The sequence below is a fragment of the Thamnophis elegans genome, chromosome 3 (assembly GCF_009769535.1).
Source record: "Thamnophis elegans isolate rThaEle1 chromosome 3, rThaEle1.pri, whole genome shotgun sequence".
In the NCBI taxonomy this organism is placed as follows: domain Eukaryota; kingdom Metazoa; phylum Chordata; class Lepidosauria; order Squamata; family Colubridae; genus Thamnophis; species Thamnophis elegans.
This window is the reverse complement of record NC_045543.1, coordinates 97,230,563-97,238,805: the sequence shown is the minus strand read 5'-3', so window position 1 is coordinate 97,238,805 and position 8,243 is coordinate 97,230,563.

The window sequence follows — 8,243 nt, the reverse complement described above, 5'->3', positions numbered from 1 at the left end:
TGCTTCCCTGATAAAATTGATACAAGAACTAGTTTTGAAACTTTGAAAGTGTCCAACACAATGTGTGGTATTCCAAGTGGATTATAAATATCAGTTACCTTGATAAAGATTTTAAAATTCATGCAATTAGTTTAGCCAAACTTTAACTACTGTTTATTGAAGACATCATAATTGACTAGTTCACATGGAATATTCAACCATATACAATGCATATTTTGTGTGTGAATGGGGAGATAATTCAGTATTCCAGCTCTAAGCTATCTGCTTAACTGAGCATGTTTGAACAAACAATTTATAATATCATCCACAGTATCATTAATAAAGGTATTTATTGTCGTTATAATGATGGCTCAGTAATGCAACAAAAATCTACAATGCTGCCTTATCTCAACCTGGTGACCCTGCATAGCTAATAATACATAAACACATAAAATGGGGAAAAAATAAAAGAAACACAGGACAATACCAATGCAATGCAAACCAAGCACCAAGCAAATCTCACCATAAAGCAGGGATGGGGAACGATAACCCTTTTATGACTTGTGGACTTCAACTCCAAAATTCTTGAACCAGACATGCTGGATAAGGAATTCTGGGAACTGAAGTCCACAAGTCATAAAGGGGCATTATTTCCCTGTTTCTCTGCCATAAAAGATACATAGTAGTTCAAGTATCTGGCTCCAAAACCATCTCTTCAAGGCTTTTGCTTCCATCTGCCATGAGTTCTGCCCTCACATCGTTTTTTATGACAAAGATGAGATATCTTAGACAAGATGCCAGAGTGATAACTGCAAAATAAATGTTGAACAGCTATTAGTTAAAAATGCTATTTTATATAAGCCTACTGAAACCCCCACACACATTAAGTTTAATAAGAACAAATGGAGGTAAGGTTGTAGCCTTTCGGTATGATGTATATCATGTTGAGCCTCCCACAAAATACGTAGGATGAAGTGATTTGCAATAATTTCAGCCTTCCATCATGTTCTTGTATTTATTCAATTTTGCTAAGAAAAGGTCTACATTTATTTTAAAAAAAGCAGCTATAGCTATAGCAGTTAGACTTATATACTGCTTCATAGGGCTTTCAGCCCTCTCTAAGCGGTTTACAGAGTCAGCATATTGCCCCCACAGTCTGGGTCCTCATTTCACCCACCTCGGAAGGATGGAAGGCTGAGTCAACCTTGAGCCGGTGAGATTTGAACTGCTGAACTGCAGATAGCAGTCAGCTGAAGTGACCTGCAGTACTGCACTCTAACTACTGTGCCACCTCAAGATCATCATGTAATATAGTGTCATAAAACATATTCAATATAAATAATCATCAATAACTACAAAGGGAACCATGTCAAATAATAGCTAAGATAATTAGTTAAAAGCCTTCTAGCTTCTAGCATGTTTTGGCTACACACTTGGAAAAAAAATGTTTGTGGTTATTGCTTTAATAATAACTGACCAAAGTCTGGCAAAGACTTTTTTCATAGTGATGGACATCATCTAAAAGTATTTGTTCTTGGCAACTATCCAATCCTCTATATCTCTTTCAATGAAGATAACTGGAACAAGTCTTTGGATGTTTATTAAATAAGTCAGGAAATAACATATAATGTCATATCAATGTCATTGATTGTGTGTTTTTGAAATACAAAAAGGCTAGGCTAAACTAACAATATAACCTTCCTGCAATGTAGGATAAGTAGAATGTTGTCCTCCATTGCACTAAAGGGCAGCTGGTTAGTTTGAAGTTGCAAGATGGCATACACAATTCTTTCTAATTTACCTAAGTTGAAAATACACTCCTTTGCTCCTTAACTAGCTCCTTTGCTAGTTAAATTTTCAGAATTTGTAAAGCCAATAAATTTTATTAGTCTTTTCTATTATTATGAACTGTGGTAGTGCAGTGGTTAGAATGCAGTACTGCAGTCTACTTCTGCTAACTTGCAACTTTTGATTACTTTTGACTGCCTGCAATTTGGCAGTTCGAATCTCACCAGGCTCAAGGTTGACTCAGCCTTCCATCCTTCCGATAAAATGAGGACACAGATTGTTGGGGGCAATATGCTGACTCTGTAAACCACTTAGAGAGGGCTGTAAAGCACTGTGAAGCAGCATATTCAGTAAATCTAAGTACTATTGCTAAATGTTATTACCCACCAGTGTTTACATAAAATTAATTACTGTATAGCAACGTAGCTAGTATGAATACTTGTAATGATTTTTTCCCTGCACTCAGGTACTTTAGACATTACCTCTCAATATCCATTTCAACATTTTATTTGGCTCATCCCATATTCCCAAATCTTGCATGCTAAATGAGTGAGAGGATCCCTTTAGTATTCAAGTGGTCACTTTTATTTACTAGTCAACTTTATTTCTAAGCATCATGTTAGTTAGTTATTGAAGATGATTACCCTATGTACAATTCATGGATTGTTTCTATCGATCATCTGCCTGCCTGCCTGCCTGCCTGCCTGCCTGCCTGCCTGCCTGCCTCTATCTATCTATCTATCTATCTATCTATCTATCTATCTATCTATCTATCTATCATCTATCTATCTAACTATCTATCTAACTATCTAACTATCTAACTATCTAACTATCTAACTATCTAACTATCTAACTATCTAACTATCTAACTAACTATCTAACTATCTAACTATCTAACTATCTAACTATCTAACTATCTATCTACATCTACATCTACATCATCTATATATCTATATCTCTATATATCTATATCATATATATATCTATATATCTATATCATATATATATCTATATATATATGATATATATATATGGATATGGATATGGATATGGATATGGATATGGATATGGATATGGATATGGATATGGATATGGATATGGATATGGATATGGATGATATAGATATAGATATAGATATAGAGATAGAGATAGAGATAGAGATAGAGATAGAGATAGAGATAGAGATAGAGATAGAGATAGAGATATAGATATAGATATAGATATAGATATAGATATAGATATAGATATAGATATAGATATAGATATAGATATAGATATATAATCTTTGACCCTCTTACCACAACTGAAGTTCAGTTCAGTAGCACTAAAATCTAGGGATCTACAAAATATTTGAAGAGGCATTTCATGAACATTTGGAGGCACTTCCAGCCTGGTTGTTTGTTTGTTTGTTTGTTTGTTTGTTTGACTAGCATGTTTTTCTATCAGCAAGCCTAGACATTTTCATCCCACAGCTTTTTTATTTTTAAGATTACTTGTTCACAGAACTAAACTTTAACTGTTGGTGTGGTTTATCTTTTAGTTCTATTCATGTAGTTTTGCTTTATAATTTAATTTTTTTTCTTAAATTTTATCATTAAAAGTATAGCAGTACCTTGAACACTACTATAGAGGAAATACAATATTGATGGGATAATGTTTAGATTTAGATTCACAGCCCTCGATGTGACTGTGGTGCTCCTCAACAAAATATTCACCACATTGTGTCTGAATGTCCATCAAGAGTTCACACCAGCCCAATGCCTGATTTTTTTCAACATAGACCACCCTGTCCTTGAATAGCTGGTTTGCCATACGCTAAATAAATAAAATGGTTAGATTTATCAAAGAGCATAATCCCTAAACTAAAAGCATTCTAAGCGCTCTTGTACTCTATTCACATGGATCAAATGTTTGAAGGTGACCTCAGCCAATAGTCTTCAATGCTGAGACATAAGGACAAGGACATGCAAAGACAAAGAAATGACTGTTTTTATGTATTAACCAGTCTAATAAGTACATATGTATAAATTTAAAGCTATCATACTTTATGTGACATCCATATATTTTTGCATGTTTCATCGAGGGAAAGTTTGCTTGTTGTATATTAGGTTTAATAAGCTGCTCAGCTCCATTACACTCTAAAAGGACAATAATTTTATAAAGTAGAACTGTGATTGTGAACCTATGGCACACGTGCCACAGGAGGCATGTGGAGCCATTTCTTAGGGCATGCAAGGCATTGCCCTGTCAGCTCCAGCATGCATTTTCAGCCATTTTTCGCCCTCCAGAGGCTTCCCTGAAAAATAACCCAACGCACAAACTGGAAATTCGGGAACGGACTTCTGGTTTGCACGTTGGGCCATTTTTCTCCCTCCGGGGGCTTCAAGAAAGTTCAAGGAAGCCTCTTGAAAATGGGCCTGAGAAAAATGGCCCTATGGGCAACCCGGCAATCCATTCCTGAACTTCTGGTTTGCATATTGGGCTCTTTTTCGCCCTCCGGAGTTTTTCACACAGGCATGTGCGGGGGGTTCCATGTGCATGCGTGGAGGGAGGGCGTATAGAATTATGGGTGTGGGTACATGCATACATGATCCCCCATGGTCCCCCCACTTTTGGTACGCGATGGCAAAAAGGTTAGCCATCACTGAACTAGGATAAGGACAAATAGGGGCTATAGGAAGATTAAGCACATCTTTCTTCTTATAAAGTGCTACTTTTGAGTTTTACTGTTTTTCCTCCTGTTTTTTTAAATGTTCCCATTAAAAATTATCATACAGTATTCATAAATAAACTTGTGCCCCAACTTCAGCATAACTCCATGAATTACATTTTTTATTTGGATGTCAATTGTTTCTTTTTGTTCCTCCAGCTAAAAAGCAGACTCGGAGTTTTTACAGAGTTAATGGACCAGACTGTGTTGATTTCAACATGGCACAAAGGAAGCTAATCGTGATCAGCAGCAATCTCCACCTACTTTGGAAAAAGCTGTAGTGAGATTGCTTTGTGTTTCAGAGCTCCTTTTCAAGGGCATTCTGAGGGCATGAATTGCATAAATGCACCAAGAATTGCTGTTCCACAGGCAACCATAGCTAATATTGCATTTACATAAATAACTTAACAATCAGAAAAATAATAAAACCCCAGGACCAGACAGAATACCGGTGGAGCTATACAAATATAATAAAATAATATTGGAAGAGTTAGGAGTGGAAATGTTTAATGAAGTTTTAGGAAAAGGCAAGATGCCTGAATCATGGACAGAAGCAATAATATCGCTGATCCCAAAAGAAGAAACCAACCTACAAGAAATTCAAAATTACAGGCTAATTTCATTACTAAACTCAGATTATAAAATATTTGCAGCAATTATGCAGGAAGAATTAAACAGGTTTTAAATGAACGAATACACCTGGACCAAAACAGATTTTTACCTCACAGACACATTAAAAATAATACGAGAGTCATCCTAGACATAATAGAGCATTATGAGGTGCATCCAGAAAAACAAATGGTACTGGTTTTCCTTGATGCACAAAAAGCATTTGAAAACGTAATCTGAAAATTTATAATAACACTATTGGACGAGATGAAATTCGGAGAAAAATTTATAAAAATGTGTTGTGGCCCAGCAGGAGCCGTTGGAGCTGCAAACAGACTCCAACAGCGAGGGGCCCTATGAGTCAGCTCTGGAAGAGGTGGAGGACCCTGGACAGGGTTCAGACTCCAAGCAGGGACCAGAGAGGCTGGTTGGCCAGCAGAAGGCATCTGAGGCATGGAGCAGTGGTGAAAGCCAAAGCGAGTTGGTCCCTGATGTCAGGCCCTGAAGCAGTGGGGAGAAGCTAAGGGAGTTGGTCCCGGATGTCAGGCAAAGGCAAGCAGATAAGCGCCGACAGCAACTATGCAGATACAGAAGATAATTGAACCCAGGTGGTTGTAATTAGGCTCCTCCCAAGAGAGTATATAAGAAGAGACTTTGAGAGGAGGCTGTTTGCAGGATTCAACTAATATACTAACGCTGGAGAAACTCTCGTGTGTATTTCTTATCTTGAAAGTCTGGATTGCTGCCAAAGTCTTGTCGGTGTGCTAATTTACTTTGAATAAATTGTCTAGCAGTAATCTTGTGTTGGAGTGCCTCGGTGTACGGAGGGGATGGTCAGAACAATAATGATAGAAAGTTTTTCGAAGAGTCAGACAGCCAAAGTTCTGATGAATGGAGATCTAACAGAGAAGATTGAAATAAAAAAGGAGTCAGACAGGGATGCCCCCTCTCTCCTTTGCTGTTTATATTAACTTTGGAAATTTTATTAAATGATATTCGGAAGTACCAGGGAATAAAAGGTTTAAGACTCAAAAAATGAAGAATATAAGGCCCAAGCCTATGCCGATGACTTAGTAATTGTTCTAGAGGATCCATTAGAATCCAGCCTGAAATTAATTCAAAAATTAGAAGAATATGGCGAAGTGGCAGGACTAAAGATCAATAAAGACAAAACAAAAATGATAACCAAGAACATGACAAAAAAGCAAGAAGAGGAACGGGAAGTAGCAACCAGAATGCAAATGACTAAGAAAGTGAAATACTTTGGGATCTGGGTGTCGGCAAAATGTTCCACAATTAAAGACAATAATTATAATAAATTAGTGACACAAATAAAGAAAGATTTAGAAAATTGGAAAAATATTCAGCTATCACTCATGGGACATATAGCAACAATTCAAATGAATATTTTACCAAGAATTTTATTTCTGTTGCAAGCCGCACCTATTGATCCAGGTAAAGCATTATTTCAAGAATTAAACAAAATAACCGCTAGGTTCATTTGGCAGGGACAAAAACCGAGGATTAAACTAAAGTCAATGCTTAACAGCAAGGAGAGGGAAGGTTTAGCATTACCAAATTGGAAATTATACGCATCAGCAGTAACAATAACATGGGTGGGATTGGATAGAACTAAAGAATAAAAGAATTTTGACCTTAGAAGGCCACGATTTGCGAGCAGGCTGGCATACATTCCTATGGGATGATAAAAATAAAACGCCCAAATACTTTCAAAATCATTTAATTAGAAGAGCGTTATTGCAAAATTGGCTCAAAATAAAAAAAATCCACTATGTGAAAATCCCAAATTGGCTATCACCGACAGAAAGGACGACCCATCCAAATTTTATAGATATGAACAAAATGTTAAGATGCAGAGACTTAATTGATAGAGAGGGAAATTTAAAAACAATTGAAGAATTGGCAGAACAGAACATGAAAGTTGACTGTCTAACTTACCTCCAAATCAAAACTAAATACAATAAAGATACTAAATTATATGACATTGAAACAGAACTACACGAATTGGATAAAATTATTCAAAGCTCAGATAGAAAGATGATAGGGAGAATATATAAATTCCTCCTGAAGTATAAAATGGAAGAGGAAATTGTGAAAGAACATATGATAAAATGGGCACAGAACTTTGGCTATAATATTGAATTAGACAAATGAGAAAAATTTGGGGGAACAAACTTAAAAATGACACTATCAGTTGCATACAAGGAAAACCAGTACAAAATGTTTTACAGATGGCACCTGGTACTAACAAGGTTACCTAAAATCTTAACAAATACCTCCCCAAAATGTTGGAAATACGAATCAATACATGGAACATATTACCATTTATGGTGCACCTGTGAGGAGGCTAAAAGTTTTTGGAAAAGGATCAAAAATTGTCTGGAAGCAATAACAGGGTTTGAAATAGAATGGAAACCTGAAGTTTTTTATTAGGAATAATGTCTGAGAAATACAAAAAAGAAATCCAGTATTTAATACTACATATAATTACAGTGGCAAGGATTGCCTTTGCCCAGAAATGGAAAAACAAATGAACTCCAAGCGAAGATGAAGTAATAAGAAAGATTATGGATTGTGCTGAAATGGACAAACTTACTAATGAAATCCAGGGAAAAGAAGAATCAGAATTCTACCAGATATGGGATAAACGGTATGGATGGATGGAGGAAAGAAACAAGAATCAATGAAGGAATACAACAAAACTCACAATTAATAGTTATCAGTAAAATAAGAGGGTTAAGAATGGTGAAATCCAAATGAAATATAATAGAAGGGGAAATAATAAAAGGTGAGCGGTATCGATTGATAATTGCTATTAGAAAGAACAGGAAGCTCCTGTTCGTATTGTATTGTATAAATGTGGTGTACTTCTAAGTTTTGTGAGTGAGTATTTTACATGTTTGTAAATGTATGTATGTATGTATGTATGTATGTATGTATGTATGTATGTATATATAAACAACTTTGCAGCAGTTGAGATCTCACATGTCAGAACTACTTGAGTATAGTAGTGTAGTCCCATTAGGGCATGGGGGGATGGGTGGAGATTAAAACTTTCTGTAGGTGAAACCACAAACAAAGTGATTTAGAATACAGAACTGGAAGAGCACTTGGAGATTTTCTAGTCCAACCCGCA